General features: G+C 32.7%; 1 pseudogene; it reads right to left on the bottom strand.

Annotated features, from left to right (window-relative positions):
• Nucleotides 1–16935: 16935 nt before the first annotated feature.
• LOC120609648 (uncharacterized) lies at nucleotides 16936–17054 on the bottom strand (annotated as a pseudogene).
• Nucleotides 17055–21579: the final 4525 nt, after the last annotated feature.

Raw genomic sequence — 21579 nt, 5'->3', positions numbered from 1 at the left:
GCAAATGAATTTTGGTCAAAATATTACAGGTGACAAAACTGCTATTTGAAGGCAGAATTTATTATTCCAAATACCATGTTTCTTTTAATATGACACAAAGTAGCTTAGCTGCTATAGTGTTGACTAATGTTCCACTAGTTTTTGCATATAATAAAGCTCAATATATTTGAGTAAAGTTTGTTTGAAAGATACTTTAATTCTACTTCTGTACTGATTTGAAATTTTAGAGCCCAATCTTACAGCTAATGAACTTTGTTTCATTATGGTTGAGGTTCGTGTCAGAATGAAGCCATTAATCACTATAATTCCACACAGAGGAGCCGGAAATTGCTAGAGACTGAAGGTTTAATAAGTGGGAGATGCTATAAATGTCACTCCAGATGTGAACCAATGAGAGACAGGTAATGATTCAGTAGTGTATTTTTAAACTGCATGTAGGCTGATTTGCAAGAAATACAGTCATTCGTTTTGGGAATGAATTTTATGAAACCAATTTATTTGAAAATTGCAGCTGAGAAATGGTATGTATGTGACATCACTTTATTCATTTTTAACTGGAAGTTAAAAAAAAAAGAATGTTATCTGGAAGAAAAAGATATTAAGAGAAAACTCTTCTCTAAAATAACTCAGCCCACATTTGATAGTCAATTGAAGGGACACCTATTTGCATGAATCAAGAAAAATAAAGATAAATTGTACCTTTAAGTTCAAGTCACTTTTATTTTTACAAGTAAAAAGAAAAAGATGAAAGAAACAAACTTTTGGTCCAAGCTCTGCAGATTAAATATACTACTGGCTGAAGAAGCATGACAGAGCACACACTGAAAATGGTAGAAAAGCATCTTACATTGTCATGTACAAAGTATTTGCATTCTGTGTGATATGAGAGATTAATGTTACTATAGCCTAACTCAGCAAATTTCTGAACTCCCTGTTCCTCAGTTTCCTTATCGATAAAGCTAATGTCGTATGAGATGACATGTAAGGTGACTACCCCTGAGAAGTTGTGACAGTTTAGACAACCTAATTTGTTATTAGTGACAAGTATATCTCTCTCTAGCAAAATCCTTATCGGTTATTAAAAATAAAGATGCTAACATTATACTTTTCCTTGGCCTAAATAATTTTCCTTATAAAGACAATATTCAGACCGAATTTAAAATAGAAAAAGAAATTCTAATAGGATACTTTATATATTTTTTAACTTTTATTATTGTTCAGGAGACCCTTGTGAATGTCAAGTGAGTTTTAGTAAGTTACATAGGTTCATCTTCAATGAGATGATAAATCTTCTAAATGTTTCTTAGCCCAAAGGCTCATAGACCATAAACTATTCATAATTAAATGAAGCCAAGTAAAACTTAGGTGAAAGGCAACTCTGACATTAATTTGGGACTATTACTGATATCCAAATAACATATTTTTTCATCAAACTGCTATGAAAATGGCATCTTGTATTTTAGATAAAACATTTACACATCTATTAATATATTCATAATCAGTGTTTTTCAAACAAGCAAACTGCCTGTTTTATTTAAACGATAGAGTCCCAGAGAATTGTTCTTATTCTTCTAGTGCTCAAAAATTTAACCGAATGAATATAACTCATTTCCAAGTGATAAAAGAATAATTCATACCTGTAAAATATTTCTCGATGTTTAAGGTAAAATTAGTCTGCATGTATTCCTCAATACCTGTTTTTCTTTTTTTTTTTTAAGTTCTATAGAGATAAGTCCCCTTTAATAGGAAAGTGCACAATATGAGGAATTGTGTTTTAACGATAAGCAAATTATCTGGTTCTTTAGTGGAGGCATTGTTGAGACTGGAGCAAGTGAAATATTTCCTCCTTCCGGAAATGGAATATGAAGCATTTATAGAGAATAGTGGATGAATGTGCTTTTCAGAAGTGAGAGCTTAGAAGTGAATATAGAACAGAAATTCAGCTTTAAATTTTTATGGACTGAAATTCTCATGTAAAATAAGTATGTTCAGAATACTCATATTAGCATCTACCTAGCTTCAACACAGGAGCATTTATTTTCTGCTCTGTATAGTTTGAGAATGTGTGAATCCATGCTGCTCTTTCAGACAGTCATAACCAAATAGGTTGTAAATGATATACATGTTTAATATATTAAATTTCACCCTAAAATAAAATATGTTGCTGATTGCACATTAATTAGAAAGGTTTTGGTGTGTCCTATATTTAGATAAACCAGGCCATAGGGGTTGAGAACTTTACTATTAATTATCAAAGGCCCCCTAGCCTCTGAGTTTTCACCTTTGAGTTAGGGGTAAGTAATACCACAAGGAGGAGGTGATTTTTAGCTGGATGTGAAAGGTCAACTGGGGACGAACTTCTCTAAATGGGTGATAGTCTGTCAGTGGAACATTATGTACCACGGCACTCACACATACTACACTTTCAAACAGTGAGCAGTTTAGAGGAATATGCACAACCATGGAAATATTCTCCCTCAGTCTCTCTCTCTCAGTCTTTGTGCCCTCTCTCCCTCCCTCTCTCCTTTCTCTATTTTAAGTGCAGTGTAGTAGATTTCTGGGATTAAGACTCGTCCATCTTGCTTAGCTGCTGACCTGATTTATTCTTTCAAATTATCGTACATATTATTATCTCTATATCTAAAGTGATTGAGTCAGAACTACACCGAACATTTATGAACAAAATAACCTTTATTTAAAACTTTGTTGGAGAAAATGAGCATTCTTACTCTATGCTATAAATTTCCACATTGAAAGGAAGTTTTTTTTTTTAATTTGTACTTTCTTTTTTTCTATTTCTTTATGTATTGTAATCCCTCTCCTTTTGTTGCTATTAATTTTACTCCAAAGATGTTATTCTTCTGATGTGTACTCTGGACACAAAAACAAGGACAAATCCTGGCTCTATCACTTATCAGCTATGAGACTTTCGGGAAGTTAGTTAACCTTTCTAGGCTTCAGTATCTTTCTCTATATAAGTAAGGTATTGACTCTAAGGTTCAGGTCTGAATCTATTATTTTTTGTGCTTATAATTTTTTATTTTATTTTTTATACGTCATAGATGTACATGATAAAAAACAAATTATCCTGTCTTCTTGGACCCCTCCTCAGAAGCAGTTGTGGTTACTAACTTAAGGGGTATTCTATGAATTGCGTGACTTTCTTTTTGGCTCAATTTTTGTTGTTGTTGTTGTTGTTTTCTATTTTATTAAGTTAAATTTATTGGGGTAACATTGGTTAATAAGATTATATAAGTTTCAAGTGTACAATTCTATAATACGTCATTTGTATATTGCATTGTGTGTTCGCCACCCAAAGTTTAGTTTCCTTTGGTCACCATAGATTTGATCCCATCCACCCTCTTAGGCCTGCCTTCCCGCCTCCATTCCCCTCTGGTTTCCACCACACTGTTTTTTTGTCGGTGTCAGAGAATTCTGTTACATAACTGCACAAATGTAAGTAATGATTACCTCTGTTTTCTATGTATAATAAATACAAGTAAAATGTTGTTCCTTATCTGTTCTAAAGCAGCGAATTTAAGATATTTGTGACTAATTTTGTATTTCCCTCTTGACATCCATGTTAGCATCTTTCAATGCTAATGAAAATTTGAGTCCACGTGAAGACAGTTTATTATTTTACTTCATGGAGCTATTACAATGATGACAACTTTGAAGGAAGAAACAATTATTTCTTGAAAAATTTGAATTTGCAAGATATTTAACATAAATTCTAAATAAATTCTAAATAAATTTAATGTAAATTCTAAATAAATCTTCCTTACTGTAAAAGATAGATGATGCTATCCTTGAAATTTTGTAAAGTGAATTTTAAAAGCGATTGCTTTTCTGGGATCTCAAGGAACTAAAAGATATATGTTTTGAACCCAGGTCTACATACCGGCTAAGATGGCCTCATGACATACTACTTATCTATTAAGAAACAGTAAATTATGCATTCTTTTTTGTTTCCTCAGGAAGTTAGGTTTTTGAAAGCCCTTCTATTACACCTAATTCTCTCCCCAAATCTCTTCCTTTCTTTTCTCTGTAAGGCAATATTTATATTTCTCCAGAAACTGATTGCCAACTTTACATTATCAATTACAGGAGGGGCAAATAGACATAGCTTTGTACCATTCAGACTAGTTATGACATAGCATAATGTAGAATTGCATGGATTCTGGAAACATTCTGCCCATGTTCATTGACTGTAATTTTTTTAGGACAATTCTCTGTGCCTCATTTTCCTCATCTGTACAAGGGAATGTAATTAAATTAACTTATAGAGTTTTGCATATATACAATGAATTAATTTATGAGGAGAAAATATTAGCTCATATTCCCAGGCATCTATGCATCACCGGAATTTGAGGATGATTTATTTTATTATTACCTTCCTACAGTTCGCTACCATTTCTTGCATCATTGGGCTAGCTTAGGCCATGCAGCTGATCCCCAGTGACCCTGATTTCATTTCCTCTCTGCTGCCACTGGTGTACTCCAGACTCTGGTCTTGGCAGCTCTTAGTATTATCCAGACTTAGACCTCAAATTCGGTTTTGCTTTATCATTTATATCTGGAGTTTTGATGGATGGACTATATACCACAAAATCTAATTATTAACCCAGACATGATTTCTCCAAATGAAATTCTATAGCCTTTTATTCTGTCCTAGGTAGATATACCCTGTGGATTTCATGTACAGTTGGAAACTTGAACTGTAAAACCTGAGCATGAGCACATGGAACCATAGATTTGGATGAGAGGAAAATGAGAATAAAGGCCATGACACAAGTTATTCCTCAACAGAAATATTCTGTCATTTTTTTGGGGGGGTGGTGGGGAGTTGGTAGAGGAAAGCACAATCTGATGTGATGAAGTTAACTTTATTGTTAACATAGTATACATGCTTAGCTCTGCTTTTAAATCCTCCATCTTGAAAAACAGACAAGTTTATATTTTCATAGGACAAATAAAGCAATTGTTTATGTTTCATAATATCGATGGCTCTAGTTTACATATGTTTGTTAACGTACGCTATGTTTCATGAAGGGCCACTGTATTTTTTTGTTTTTTAAAGTTTAGGAAATTTACTATATTTGTGTTTTGAGAGATGAGCTCATGAGTAGTGCTACATTATTTCTTATTATTGTCTTAGTTTTGCAGAGAAGGGATGGCCTAATAATCAAGGACAATTGAAAGACGTACGTAGTGGTTTGAAGAAAGGAAAGATAATTGCTTAAAGGTGTGTTAAAAGTTATTTTCTCTCTCTGCTAGGGAACATAACCTTACATGAGGCTCAAATATAATTTCTGAGCCTAATACTCACTTGTGATGAAACATCCCTTGTATGGTTAAAAGAAACAGTTCTTGGTCATAAGGTATGCCAATATCTTTGCTAGTCACTGAAGGTGATCTCTATTCCCAGGTAATGTAGTTGAGGGGAAACATGGTTTCTGACATAAATAATTGTTATAAAAATGATAGTTATTAGATCGAAAATTATATAAAGTAATGTGGAATCCTAGTGGTAGGATGAACAAGCACAAAGTCTATAAAAGTAAGGATAGTAGTTTGAACTGAGTCTTAACGGCTACATTATGCTAATGAGGCAGGGAAGAATAATGAAGATATAAAGCAGTATGTGGCAAGGCACGGGTGAATGGAATTACCCTGTAGACATATTGGTGTCAGACATATAGAAACCTAGTTAATCTTGCTCATGACAGTGCTAGGTTATGTCTCTTAATTTCTCACTTTATTCTATCTACACATGCTAAATTAATTATTGAACTAAAAAAGTGAGACTTTTGAAAACCCGGTTATGCATATAAAGTCTAAACCTGGAACATATCTAGGATGTGAGGCTGGGAAATTATAGGATTCCTTAACTAATAATATATTGAGAAAAAAATGGAAAAATAACATCATTTTTTGTTATTTTAATTGGTCTAAAAATAACCACAACATAAATATATGAATTTTATAATCTGTCTTTACTTTTGGAAATATTGCCAGAGATCTCAAGACATAGCAATTTGTATTTCAATATCGAAGAAATAGATAACAGATCTATGCATGCTAGAACTGTATAAATCTGATATTTGTAAATAGAACTTAAAGATCAGCTTGTTCTTTTACTAAGTTTTCAACTGACAGGATCCAGTGAAACATATGCATTAGAAAAAATAGATTTATTCAATATAGCCTAATAAAATTGTTTGTGAATAATTATTTGGATTAATATTATAGAGCAAAGTTTTGGGACCTTCTGATACTTAGATTCCCTCTCTTTTTTTTTTTTTTTTTTTCTCACTAAACAACTGCCAGAAATTCAGTCTCTCTAGGAAATTAATGTTTTAGCTGATACCCAAACAACAGTTAACCATTTCAGGATAAAAGTATAACCTTTTACAGCTGAGACTGTAATTATCTTATAACCTCTACTTAATTAAATAATTAATATGTTTAATTATGTATTATTTCTTAGAAGACGTAGATATTTGCTGTAAGTTTTCTTTTTCTTAAAACTTTCTATTATCCAACATATAAAAAATAAGATAATCTATAAAAGGAGTCTATTATATTGCTTATTAGTTCAAAGTCAATGTTTAAAAGATTAGTCTTTCTCTTTCCACTACTCATCCCTAAAAAGTGAAGGCATTTGGGCTGCAATACCCTGCTGTTCAATTCTTGTAGCCATGAAAAATTGTCAATGTATGTGCTTTAATGATGATGGATGATTCATGAGGTAATGCTATGTCTGCTGCTTTTTTGCTGTTCTGCCAGAAACAGCCTGTCATCCAGCAAGGATTTGATGACTAACTCTTTGATTTTTAAATCATAACAGAATTTCCTAAATGGCTTTTACATTTAACTAATTGGGTCATTAACATTTGTACAAAATTAATTGCCATGTGATGGTTTTTGTTCTTTGGCTTACTTTTGTGCTAAATCCCCAACCAAATGTTATTAGAAGCATATGATTTCTAACTTCTTTATTTCAGAATTTATTTTGTGGTCATGTGCCTAAATTTTTAACAAGTATGGTTATCTCTTTTGCAGTCGTGTCGTAATAATTCTTGAGATATTTTGGTCATGTTGAGGTTTTGCCTCTTTTAAACTAAAATTATATATGACCGACTTCCCAAGAGTTCTGTAAAGATATGTTTTCAAAATATTCTGATACTGAAAGCATAAATGCAAAATAAAATTGTAAGTGCCCTGTTTTGCTATCTGGATGTTTTCATTAAGATTGAAAATATCTTCCTCCTGTTAAAGAGTGGGCAATAATGCATTGTAGTGTAAAATACATAACAATCACACTTTTCTCACTCTGATTTAATTCTCTGATATAGATAGCTAAAGGGAATTTGGTGTAATTGCCTTTAATATTTTAAAGATGTTTCCTTTGATAGTTGGATAAGTTTAACACATTCTCAGAATCTTGGTCAATGTTAGCTTGTCCCTGAGAGGTAAATATCCTTTAGAGATATTGACAAAATTTGAAAGACTATAAGACAGATTCCCATGTGCAGTGAATTTACCATGCACTGATGCTTCTTGGAAGATCGCATTTCTCTTTTCCCCTTCAACTTTAGCTTTGAAATTTGATTTATAGGGTTCACATTTTGATTATTTCTTTGTATCCCCTTGACCCAGGTTCTAAAATAGAGCTGTGCACTTAGTAGCCTTCTTTGGTAGTATGTGGAGTTGCCACTTGGAGAAATTCTTGGAATCTTTCTTTGAGTGAAAAATTTCATCTCATCTTAGGATTGTGTCCATTATGGACTCAGTGCAGACTGAGGAGATGCTATACTTTTCTCTTAAGGTGCAAGGCTGAATGGGAAAACCATGGACTATTAAAATGGAAGACCTAGATATTAATCTTTGTGCTACCATGCACCAGTGTAATTTTCATCAAGCCAGCCCAGCTTTCATGATCTTCCTTTTCCTCATCTATAAAATCAAGTTATACTACTTACCTTCCAGAGTTTTTGTGAAGATTAAGAAAAAATAATGATAATAATGGGTAACATTAATGGACTATTTATTTTGTGCCAGGTACCATGTCAAAGACGTTTAAACTTCACCAAAATCCTATGAGAAAGGAACTGAAACCCCATATTACATTGAGGAAAAGGAAGCATAAAGGAAGAGTAAATTGCCCAAGGTCACACAGCTGACTCACATATATCAGACTCAAGACCTGTGTTCTTAACAAGGTTGCAATGCAAAATATCTGGTCTCAAGTATGTGATAAATAAAAGTAGGTTCTCTCCCCACCATCTCCCCAGCTCACACACTAGAATGCTTATGAATTCTTTCACTGTATGTTGTTAATTCACAGTTCAATGGAACTTGGTGAATGTTGAAGCTGTTCATTTCAGGCTGTGGTATAAATCTCTCTTCTTTAGTATTTTCTCTCAGGTTATTTATTTTTTAATCTCATCTTCTAAACACTTTACTTCCAGCATTTTTTTTTCTGACAGGAGCTTAAGTGTTTAATAATTTAGGTCTCTATTTCAATAATACATATATTTTGGCTGTCATGGCAAAACCATTTTGTAGGTGTTTTTTTTTTTTTTCTCTCCGGCAGTTTATTCTCAACCTTTTTGGTCTCTTCATTAGCTCTGCTCTCTAACTGTTGGGATACTCCTTCCTACCTGTGCCCTCTGTCCTTCTATCCTTGTGTCCTCTGTCCTCCCTTACATATTTATTCATTTTAAATCAAGGAAGCAAATGTTTGTCCTCATACAGATGCATGATAATGAGAATCAGAAAAAAAAATTTGCAGGACTCAGGGTAGATTTAGAGACATGTTACTCATGACTTTTCCTTCATTTGTAATATGGCTTAGATTTCAGTGTCTTTAGTTCTCTCTGTGGTCCAGTCCATTTTCCTTACTCTTCTGATTAGTTCCTTTTTTACATATTAGTATTTAGAGTTTGCACATGGTTCATTATGAAAACTCATAACACAGGGACTTTTTAACCTCAGATCCCACTGCTAACAGGCTAATTCTTTTATTATTACCTTATTCAGATTCTCAAGCATCAAACTCTTTATAATGATACATTATGATTTGACTCTGCCTCTTTCTCTGGCCTCACTTTGCCCCTGTACTTGTGGTAACCATGTGTGGTCACATTGGCTTTCTTTCTGTAATGGAAACTAGTCTTATACTCATCTCAAGGCTTGTACATGCTATTCTCTCTGCCTGGACACTTTTTGCAATATCTGTGCATGGCTGGTGTTTGGAAAAAACTCCTGTGTTTTCCTTTACTCTCACACTCACAGCACTTGTAACACCAGATCTGTGGGCATTTTCCCACACTGACCAACTCTCTGACGTCAGATGGGTTCACTGTAATTCAATTCATTTCTTTCTGACACTCTCTGCCTGGAGTGAGTGCAGACTCCACAGGTTGAGGACTCAATCTCACAAGATCATCTCCACTTCAGATGCCTCCCAAAAGTCCAGGTTGGCACATGTACTTCTGACTGGCTCTAAATCAGGGTTCCTATGAGTTGTTCCTCGGGTTTGATAATTTGCTAGAGTGACTCATAGAACCCAGGAAAACAGTTTATTTTCTATTGTTGATTTATTATAGAAAGTATTTTAAAGGATACAAATGAACAGCCAGATGAAGAGATACGTAAAGTGAGGTCTAGAACAGTTCTGAGCATAAGAGCTCACGTCGCAGTAGAATTGGAGTATATAGATATGATCACCAATCAGGAAGCTCTCTAAACCCCAGAGTTCAGGGATTTTTATGAGATCTTCATCAGGTAGACATAATGTATTATTAATGCAATCTTCAATCCCTCTCTCCTCCTGAAAGGAAGAAGGGTGGGGTTGAAAGTTCCAAGTTTATAATCATGGCTTTGTCTCTCTGGTGACCACCCCCATCCTGAAGCTATCCAGAAGCCCAACTAGAGCCACCTCTTTGAACAAAATATGCTCCTATTATCCTATTATCAGAAATTCCTTGGAATTTCTGAGTCTGTGTCAAGAATGGTGTTAAAGACCAAATGTTAGAACAAAAGACTCTCCCAGAATCTTCATTGTTTAAAAAATTACAAAAGTTTTAGTAGCTCTGGCCAGGAGCTGGGGACAAAGACCAAAACATGTATTTTTTATTATATCATATCACAGCTGGCTTTTTCATCCATCAGATCTTAGTTCAAATATCAGCATCTTCTATAAACCCCCCTTTCTAATCATTTGATCTAATATAAACTCCACCAGTCATTCTCTCTCATATCATTATCTTTTATTTATAGAATTTGTAATTAAAAAAATAAATAAATAACTTACTAATTTATTCAGTTGCTTACTTGCTAATTAATATCTCTCTGCTTTAGTTCAAAGATCATGATATCAGTGGCCAGATTTGTTTTGTTCATTTCGGTCTTATTGGAGTTGGATTAAACTAAGTATTTCATAAATTAAATTAGCAGAGGGCATGTAGCCACAAATTTCTTATACTTGATTCTAGTTTGATAGGCTAAATTTAGTACTTTTACATAATAGAATAAGTAAGTCAAACACTTCTCCAAATTGTTCAGGGATATAAATAAATAAGGTTATTCTTTCTTATATCTCTTCCATTCAACATATACTTTATGTTCTGCTACTTATTAGATAAATTGGATGTAGAACTTTATGCCCATGTAAATAGGAAAATAAATAACTCTAAACATCAGGAGTTGATAACCTTGAGACAATTTTTGAGTTTCAGGGTTTCTCAAAATCCCCTGAAATGATGTGTGTGTATGTGTGACTTATGTAGGTATACATAAATTCTCAAGAGAAAATTATAGTTTTTATCAGATTATTGAGAGTCCAGTACTCCCAAGTAAGTTGAGAGTTACTGATTTATATGCAAAACATACAGTTATTTTATTATTATTCCAGCTATTTAACTGTTTTTACTCTTGACAGAGTACTAGCTTAAATAGCTAAAGATTTGTTTTCTACAAGTTAAAATAAATTAATGGCACTTATAAGTACCTATTATATGCAGTTATATAATAGGGGAAGCAATGGCTATGGGATAACAAAGAATGTATGATTGAAAGGAGAATAAGCCACCTCCAGGAGCTTCTAATAAAATTTTTATTAAGTGAGAAGGATTTGCATATATATTTTGTACTTGGAAGCAGTTCAAAAATTTTTTATGAAAAATGTGCTGCATTTTGTAGAGTGGTCATACAGGATTTGGAATCATTCTCTCGCTTAGCAGATAAAAACTGTATGCATTTTTTTCCATAATTAAGGCTAATTTATATATTTTATTAATGATATTATTGAGGTTATTCCAAAATGGCTTAAAATCCAACAGTCACTTTAATGCCTTGTGGCTTCTAGGATTAAATATTTAATTATCTTTTATTGCTCAAGCTGTGACTGATTTAGAAAACCAAATCGGAAAATAGGACCATACAGAAAAAGACACATTCATTTGATTCCTTATTATTGTTTTTTTATGATATAAATGATATTATTCACAGTACTGGTAATAAAAGTGATAAAATTAGTTTAAATTTTCTTTTTATCTGATAATAAAATGTATTTTGTTTCCTTGCCATTTTTTCCCAACAGGAATGAACAATATATCATTTTAATATAAATTATCATTCAGAAATGCTAGAGGTTATTTCATTAATGTAGCATGATTATGGCATAAAACAAAGGATTATTAAAAGTTACAGAGGTGTGTCTCCCAACTGCTTTTACAATTTTTGATCTTTTTTAATTCTCTTAAATATATTAATTCTATCAATGAGATATTTTCATCTTATTTGAATTAGAAATATACTGTATGATTTCACTTATATGTGGAATCTAAAGAAGAAAGAGGACAAACTAATGAAAAACAATCTCACAAATATAGAAAACAGTTTGGTGATGGATAGAGAGGAGAGGGGTTAGGGGGCTGGGAGAAAGGGGTGAAGGGTTAAAGAAGTACAATTAGTAGTTGATAGATAGTCACAAGGATGGGGAGCACGGCATAGAGAATGCAGTTAGTATTAATATATTAGCCAGGTGGAGGGCCAGAAGAGAGAAGGAGCAATTAGGGGGATCGTTTTCTAAACTACATAAATGTCTAACCAATGTACTATATACTTGAAACTAATAAAATAAAATTTAAAAAAAAGAAATATATTTTTAGATCGAAGAAAGTACTAGTCACATTGACAAGTACATAGGATATACATGAATGTATAGATTCATAAAAGTAGGGAAAATATTCCACAGAGAAGAGTTCTGGCAGATGATTAACTTACGGAGTGAAATTAAAAAGAACTCAGCATAAATATATTCTAATAGAGACAGCATTATGAGTCAGCAGTTTTCCAGCTAATAAAACAATAAACTTAAAGTGCTCATATATAGATCTATGTATTGTGTACGCTGCCTCACATGGATGTGTTACATGCTGCACAGCTTGTGGGAAGCACTAACTGGCAGTACAAAATAAATGTCTCTTTCTACATCGAGTTGCAGCAGAGGAAATATGTGCCTTCTGTGGAACCCCAAATTTAATTTCCACAAATGTGCTCATTTCCTTTCTTTTTAAAAATTGTGGTAAAATATGCATTACATAAAATTTAAAATTTAAACCAATTTAAAGTATGCAGATCAGTGATTAAGTACATTAATACTGTCATGAAACCATCACCATCGTCCATCTCCAGAACTCTTTTCATCTTGCAGAACTAAACTACATATTAAACAGTTACTGCCCATTTCCTCCTTCCCACAGCCCTTAACAACCTTATTCTACTTTCTTCTATGAATTTGACTACTCTAGGTACCTCATATAAGTGGAATCATGTAGTATTTGTCCGTTAGTGACTAGCTTGTTACTTAACATAATACCCTCAAGGTTCATTCATGTTGTAGCATGTGTCAGAATTTCCTTCATTTTTGAGCCTAAAGAATATTCTATTGTTTGTATGTGTATATATATATATATATACATATATATATATATATATATATATACACATATATATGCATATCCATACATCTGCCAATGCGTTGCTTCCACTCCTTAGCTACCATGAATAATGCTGCAGTGAACATGAGTGTACAAATGGTTCTTCAAGTCTCTCATTTCAGTTCTTTTGGATATATACCCAGAAGTAAAATTGATGGGTCATTGTGGTAATTCTGTTTTTAATTTTTTTATAAACTGCAATTCTTATTTTCATAGAAGCTGTGCTATTTTACATTCCCACTAACAGTGTAAAATTATTCCAATTTTTCCATGTACTTGACAATATTCATTAGTTTTTTTTAAATAAAAATAATGTATTATCAGTATTGGCAGATGATAGAACTATATATATATATATATGTATGTGTATATATATATGTATGTATATGTATATATCTATCTGTCTTTATGCAAGCATGACTATATATGGTCTTATTATTTTATAGAGTTATTAGAATATACTAGTGATGTGTGTGCATGCATGCATGTGTGTGTGTGTATGTGTGTGGCCAAATGATTTCATGGCTCAGTAAGTACATTTAGAAGTATGTCTTAATTTTTGCAAGATATTCTTTGATAGACTTGACATTTTGTGCAATGTTCTTCTCACTACTTTCAAAAATTTATTTTTACTTGAAAATTATTTCTTTAGAAAGTAAACTAGTAATAGTTAAAATAATATACCAGCATCCCTTTTTAAAAATTGAATTTTCTGAAATAGGTTTACTCATTTTATATATTCAAATGAACATTGAGAATTTAAAGCCAGTCTTAAACATTAAAAATACTTGGTAAGTCAATTTTTTAATCAAGACTTCTGAAAAAACTTAGTATTAAAGTCTCTTTTTGTTCTACCACTCCGAGATTCACTGCCTTTAAACTTTGATATGTCTTTAATATGAACTTTGCCTCTTCTTGCTTGTGTTTTTTGTGATCATCTTTTCACTATAGAACACACCTTGAGTATTTATAAGGGCTAGGTGATCATCTGTCAGGTAGATTAGAGGCAGGATTGAAATGTTTTATTGAAGGTAGATTGGATCATATCCAGCAGTCTTTTAAATTATGAGATTCCATAATTTGGTGATGTTTTTTATAACAGTATCCAGAATTGTAAAGCCCACGGAAGTCTTTGCTTTTATTTTTATTAAGAGATTTTTGACTTCTTTGATGAATGCATTATTTTATCAATTTATATTTATAATTGTCTTCATATTTATGAGTTTCTTTTGGAGAATAATGGTTATTAGTGGTGACTACTTATGCTTAAAATGTGAAAATATGAAGTACGTTTGCACTGCAGTAAATATGACTATTCTGAACTCTCTTTGGCAATTATCCCAGGAAGCTAAAGGTTTACATAGAAGTTAAAGCTTTTGATTTATGATCTGTCTAGGCTCCTTTGAAGACCAAGAATCTCTTGGAAGTAAAATATTCAGTTTTTTTCCTTCATTATTTTGCTATACTTATTAGAATAATTTACAACTAATGTAAAAAAAATAACTTTTAAATATCATCTAATTAATTTCAGTATTTTGAGGATGAAATGTTTATGTATGTGGGTATATTATTTGTAGCACGTGCAGAAATAATTCTGTGGGATGGCTTTCTTATAGAATTTTATTCACCTTCAGGATTGACTTTAAGTGTCAAGTCCAAGTAAAAGAGGTAGAGATTTTCAAGTAATACTTGACTCAATAACCTTTCACTCATACTATTTGGGTAGAGATTCAGTGGCTTATTTGTCAAGGATGTCACAGATAGAATTCAGGTATATCATGGGGATAGAAATCCTAAGTGAACTCTAAGGCAGTTCCAAGAAGGAAAATCGCTAATTCAATAGCTATCTGAAATCTCATTTTTTTCCCCCAAAACTAAATTTAAATTGATAATTCTGGAGTTCACCTCTTCTTTAAAGTTCACGGGGAATGTTGAATTTCTTTACATTAAGAGTTTCCGGCTTTGTATAATGATTGTCATCAATTCGGTAATTAATGTTTGTTAATTGACTTCTGAGTTTATAAGAAACTTACCTAAATTTGTTTACTTGAGATTTACTTGAGATTACCTAAGTTTAAATATGAGCAAATATGAAAGGTGTTTTCTCTGAAAGCAGATATTTATTTTATAAATTTCATTGACACTTTTCCCAAAGTACCAAACATTTGCATGTGACAGTATTTAGTGTAGGCTTATTAACTGCATGTGTATATTTGAAGATCTAGAAGATAAAGATCTAAAAAAACAGCAATTTTCTCAGCTGTGTGAACATGGGTGTATGTGTGCCTCTGTCTTTACTTGCCATTAAGCACATGATTAAAAATTTATTAATTCACTCATTAACAAAAACATTGAATATTTCTCTTCTAATTATTTGGAATGGAATTAGCAAGCACAGCAAAGGTCTATGACCTTATGAAGTTTCTATCCTAGTAGATTGCATAGATTATAAGAGAGAGAGAGATGTCAAAAGCACCTAAATACTTACATATATTTTTTTTTAATGAGAAATAATGACCTATATAGGATTGATGCAATGTTTAGAAATACAGACAGAATTCTGTGGGAGGCTCTATTAAGTTTTGCACATTTAAATTTCAAGATTCTTACATATTATAACCAAGTAAAATCAACACAGTCTATAATGGCAATTCGTAGAATGTGTTTAAACTTATATTTTATGATACTAGTCAAAGAATTTATAAAAATGTTTGAATCCACATTTCATATTAAAAAATATATAAACCATCCTACTCAAACAATGTACGATGGACTAAAACAACAATGACAGCAGTATGCAGTGGGCTCTGACATGTCTCCAGCACGTCTTAACTGCTACAGATAAAGAACTAATTTTAGTTCAGTCTAAATCTGTGTCTGTGTATCTGACCGATAGAGACTGTATAGTCTTGTCTCTTATGTTCTGCTCTATATTTGAGGGCCCACTTCTCACTTTAGGGATCTTACTCCAGACAATTCTCAATATTTATTATCTTGGTAATAGCATCGTGCTGCTGCAATTTCTACCCTCTACTCGAAAAGTAATCTCACTAAACTCCAGGGGCTGCATGTTCTCTATAGGATCAGATATTCTGCTTTGATGCTAGTTGATTTCATATTCTTGGTCCACATAATGAGATTTAAGGTTCTTTTTCTTGTATAGAAGCACCTCATTTTCTTACAGCCATAATTGAAAATGGGACCCTTTTTTGCTCAATAATGCAAGCAATGTCTTTTGGGCAGTGGTATTTCTGGATAGAATTATTCAGCCAATATTCTCCAAAAAATGTTCTTCTAAGCACTAGTCCTGTACAGTATTTATTTGTACAGCGTTTCTTTGACAGAATAAGTTTAGGGAATACTGTATGCCATGACGTCCTCTTGAGACTCACGATGTTTTAACGTATTAAAGGCTCTGGTTGTCATGTAAAAACAAAACAACAACAAAAAAAAACAAAAAATAAATCTTTGTAATGTCCCAACAATTTTTTTCTAGAATTAATTGACCAGAATAAATGTTTAATATGAATGACATCTCTTATAATTTCAGCAGATTGGAGTTTAGAAAATACTCATAATGTCTACTATTTTGTGTTATTGAGTCATTTGACATATTTTGATGCTTGTCATTTGACATATTTTGATGTTTGTCATTTCTTTTTTAATGCAGTTTTACAGTTTTTACAGTTTTATTTTTATTTCAGGGAAGTTACAGTTTTACTTATTTCTTGCTTTTGGGATTTATTCTTGGATAAAAAATATTTAAAAACAGTGGTAGTAGTTATCACCTTGAAGATATAAAAGTCACTGTTAATTTTATTTTTTATTTATTTTTAATTTTATTTTTAGGCAAGGCAACCTTTGGTTGACCTCACAGATTGCAAGGACCTTATCAGTTTACAATCCCTTATTTTTTAATTTTTTACACCTATAGCACCTGGTCTTCCTAGGTGGTCTCCCATCCAAGTATTAACCAGGCCCGACCCTGCTTAGCTTCTGAGATCAGATGGGACCGGGCTTGCTCAGGGTGGCATAGCTGTAGACATCACTGTTAATTTTAATTTATTACATTAATATCTATGTCAGTTATAGGATTATTGATTTTTCTTTAAAATATCTCAAAAAGGTCATAGGAAGATGATATTAGAAGTAGGCAACCTGAAGTCCAGTGCATTATTAGTTCAGCAAGAAACAAAAGGTTATGTGTATTAAAGACTTTTTGAAATCTAATCATATCAAGTATCATTTAAGATTGATTATAAGACATAACTGGCCATGCACTTAATATTTTATTCAAATGGTATCTACAGATTCACAACCTGGAATGGCTGAGAGAATAACTCATGTATTCCCAGACCTCACAGGCGTACAATCTAATGTGAGTGTTTTCAAATAAAATTCCACATACAGTGATATATAATGATAACCACAGAAGTTAAATGCTTAAGTGTAAATGCACTAATTCCCAAGCTATTACTTCCAGGTTCACTATTTTAGATAGCGTGTGATGTCTGTGGGTAAATTAAATATGTTTTCTATCCTCACAGAGCAATTAATACTCTAAGATATGGTAGAACAAAGCAGGTACACAACTGTAAATAATATCATGAGTCTAACATTTATTTAGCATTAATTTTGGAATGGTATTGCCATTTTCATTTAATCCTCATGTCAACTCTTCAAAGTATACAAAGAGCATGTACTACTACTAACCTTCACATATGTTCTTTCTTCCAGTTTGTTTAGTCTTGTGATATATCATGATTGGTTAAAGCCAGTCAAGACAGTCACGTTCTGTGATTTCTGAGCTTTCCTTGAAGCCAGAGGCTGGTCACATGTTTAAATTCTGGGCAGTGATAAGTAAGGAGAAAACTTCTAAGTGGTAGGGAGAATTTGACAAAATTTCTGCTTTCCTAGTAAAAGGAGGAAACAGAAAAACCTGGCATTATCTCTCTTCTTCTCCTTCCTACCTTGAACCCTAATAATAAATGGGGAGTGGCAAAAGCCATCTGGTGACTTAGAAAAAACAAATATTTGGATAAAATAGCACACTAAGGATGATAGGGTACGATTGTAAAATGTTTGAATTTCTGCTTGCGTCAAAAATAAACGGAATAAACAATTGCAATGTTCTAGTTCTGGATTTCTTATAAGAAAATTGACCTATTATGCTTAAGTCAGTGATAGCTTTTTGTTGCTACGTGTAGCTAAACACATTTCTAATTAATATATTATTATTTTATATTTTCGTAAGATGATAAAAGGAGAACTAAGGCCTAGAGACACTTAATGATGCAAAAGTGAAAGAGCTGGATGTAAAATCCATACTCATTTAATCAAAAATACTGTAGTTTAAAAGGATATAGTAAATATTTATCCAGGAGATCAAGGAGGATTTCGCAGAAACAGACTAGCCAGATCATCCTATGGAAAAAGTACATTACTGACATGGAGAAAGTCATTGTTATTAGAAGGCATTTATTGAGATCTAGTATTATACAGAAACTATAAAGCTTAAAGTATTACTAAAAATTAAGGAAGAGGTAAAGAAATGTTAGAGCTGGGCATACGTCTATCTCTATTTTGCCAAAATTAAAATTTTTGTTTGGTTAGTGAATATTGTTATCTAAGCTTTTTTAAAAATCATGCATGAAAATTAGCTCCTGTTTATGAAGACAATTGGACATTTTCTCTCTGTAACTTCTCTACAGCCACTGAAAGATTTGCTGATATTTATAGGAACTCTTCACTGAGCCGACCCTGAGGGGACTGAGCACTGGTGCAGAGCACATTGTGCTCTCTGAAGGCCATTTTATGCCGTGTCTGTTCACATTGTCTGATATGGTAAATCAAATGGGGAAAATAAATTGTGAAGCAAAGTAGAGCACAATCTTCACTAGTTGGACTGTGTGACCTCAGAGGTTATTCTCATCATGAATGTGAGTAGATCTGTGGATTTTTCTTGAAACTATTTGGGTTCTATTGGTATAGTTGCAGAAAACCTTATTTTGTTTGAGTCAGTTTTCTAAATTCTTCAGTTATTGTGGTCAAAGTCAATATTATCTATATTAAATTTAATAAAAAACAATCCCACCATCAATAGTAAATCCTTTCCCTAGTCTAGGCATTGGAAGTCAGTAATAAATTAACATTGTCCTAAAGTCACGGCTTTCTGTGCTTTTTCTACAGTGTTATCATAGAATGTTGCCTGAGTAGCTTGACAGACATGAGAAATGTTCTGTCAGTAAGGTTAGTTTTGAGGAAAGACATTTTCTACATGGTGATGGGGGCTTTTCATAATAGATTGAATTTCTCTTCACCTTTTTCAGCCCTCAGCCCCCTATTCTAACTTATCCAAATATAATCGATACATGGCATGGCATAATGACAGAGATATAACAGGCAAAAGAAGAAAGGAAAGGAGATTTCACATAAAATTTGTCCCTTTGCTCAGAGATAATTTACTTGAGTATTTTACCAAAACAAACAAACAAACAACAACAACCTGTCAAAGGTTATTCGATTTTATTGTTGATGGTTGGAGGTGATTTCGTGGTGTACCTAAATTTTAAAGGCTTTGTAATGTAACTCAGGGTAAGCAGAGCTAGTTTTCACTCTTAGCATAATAAATATTGATTGAGATACTAATTCACAAGAAATACAGTCAAAGTTTCTTTAATAGCAAGAATATGAATACTTAATTGAGGAAAAAATGTGAGATTGGGGGAGGAGTTCAGAAAGCAAATATTCCTTGGAATACAGACCTGTATGTATGTATGTATGTATGTATGTATGTATGTATGTATAAACCCTCAATAGAAGGAACAAACCCAGACAGACCAGAGGAATTAGCATTATTTCTTAAATTCTCAAGTTTGTACCCAGTCTCCAACATCACTTTACTTCCACCCCAAGGAGTCCAACACTGAAGAGTCCGTCCCTCAGCTTGATACCAGTCAATGAGAAAATGACATTTAATATGAGAGGAGAAGCCATTTATAAGTGGAGACTAAAACTTTATTATTTAGAGAAGGTTGGGAAATCCTGAATTAAAAAGGGATGAGGTGAGATTGTAGTGTAGGAAGAGGCTTGATCAGGAAGAACTGTGAAAAGCATAGTAAGAGATACTAGATTTTATTCTAAGGGCAGTCGATTTTATTCAGTAGGCAATGGAGAGTCGGGCTTTTGAGCAGGCCTGTGAAATGATCAGAGCTAGGCTTAGGAATAATAATTGTTAACCACTTTCCGGACAGTTGGAAGGGGAATCAAATGGAAGTAGGGACATCATTTAGGAAGTTCTGTGTATGTTTTAGTGAAGGCTGATGTTGGCCTAAACTAAAAAAAGTTACTGTAGGAATGAATCTTAGGACAGGGGTGAAAGATAAATTTTGAAACTTGATTCAATATGATTTGATAGTTGATTTGGGCCAAAAATGGAAGGAAACAAATTCTAGGAGGCAACCTAACAAGATCTCTGTTTTAGGAAGACTTGGTTTGGTTACCTGACTCTATGTATACTAGCTACATGACTTTAAATAGGTTATGTGCCTTTCTGAATTTTGTTTTTCTCATTAATAAAGCTAGAATGGTTATAATACCCAATTACTTGGATGGGAGTGTTAGTTAATTGTATTCCCAAGTATACACATATTCCGGAGCCACATTACTATGGCCGAAAATTAGATATTTGAGATGCAGGAAAAACTGGATTAAATATATAAGTGGACATTTCTCAGGTTTTAAATGTGCACTTTGTGCTTAAAGAAGAAATGGAGTTCTCAATTGTGTAGGTGTAACTGACTTCAGAATAGTCGATTATGGTGTAAGATATGAAAGTGTAGTCATATTCACTAATAAACACGGGGAACTCCACGCTGGCGTCAAAAATTATTTGAAATTATTTTATCTAACAGCATGTCCATGAAATAAAATAATTTGCCATTTTAGCTCAGTGGAAATGATTCCTATATGTAGTTTAGGTATACATGCCTTTGTTGTACAAGTAACTGTCATATATTCTCACATTGAGCCCTATTAAGATTATGATGTTTTTCTAAATAAATTATATGAAAAAAAATAATATCTGTTGATAAATCTCTACCTCGTTGTTGGAGATACTGTGCCATATGTGTGACAGAGAATCATTAATCATCATTACTAATGTTTCACTCAGTTTTTCCGGATATCAAGAAGAGTCTTCATGTACTTACTTTCCAGGCTACAATACAAATATAGTAGTAAGCTTTTGTTCACACTAAAATGTCAAAGACTGATAATTGTGCAATATTTATCTGCTCAGTATATAAATGACTAAAAACTACTAATGACTAGAGGTCAGGATAAGACAATAGTGTCAGAATATTGATAATTCTTGAAGTAAGTGCCTGTACATGGGTAAATAATACAATTCTCTATTTTGTATATATTTGAAACTTGTCTGAGTTCAAACAGTTCATTTATTCTTCTGAAAATTAAAATAATATTCTCTCATAAATGAAAGACAAAATCAATAGTACCACTTTCAACACTTCAAGCATAATTCAGAGGCATGATTTGACCATATGATATT

This window comes from Pteropus medius, unplaced genomic scaffold (assembly GCF_902729225.1).
Source record: "Pteropus medius unplaced genomic scaffold, Ma_sr-lr_union100, whole genome shotgun sequence".
Taxonomy (NCBI): domain Eukaryota; kingdom Metazoa; phylum Chordata; class Mammalia; order Chiroptera; family Pteropodidae; genus Pteropus; species Pteropus medius.
Note: the sequence above shows the minus strand (reverse complement) of the source record. Positions and strands in the feature narration are given on the sequence as shown.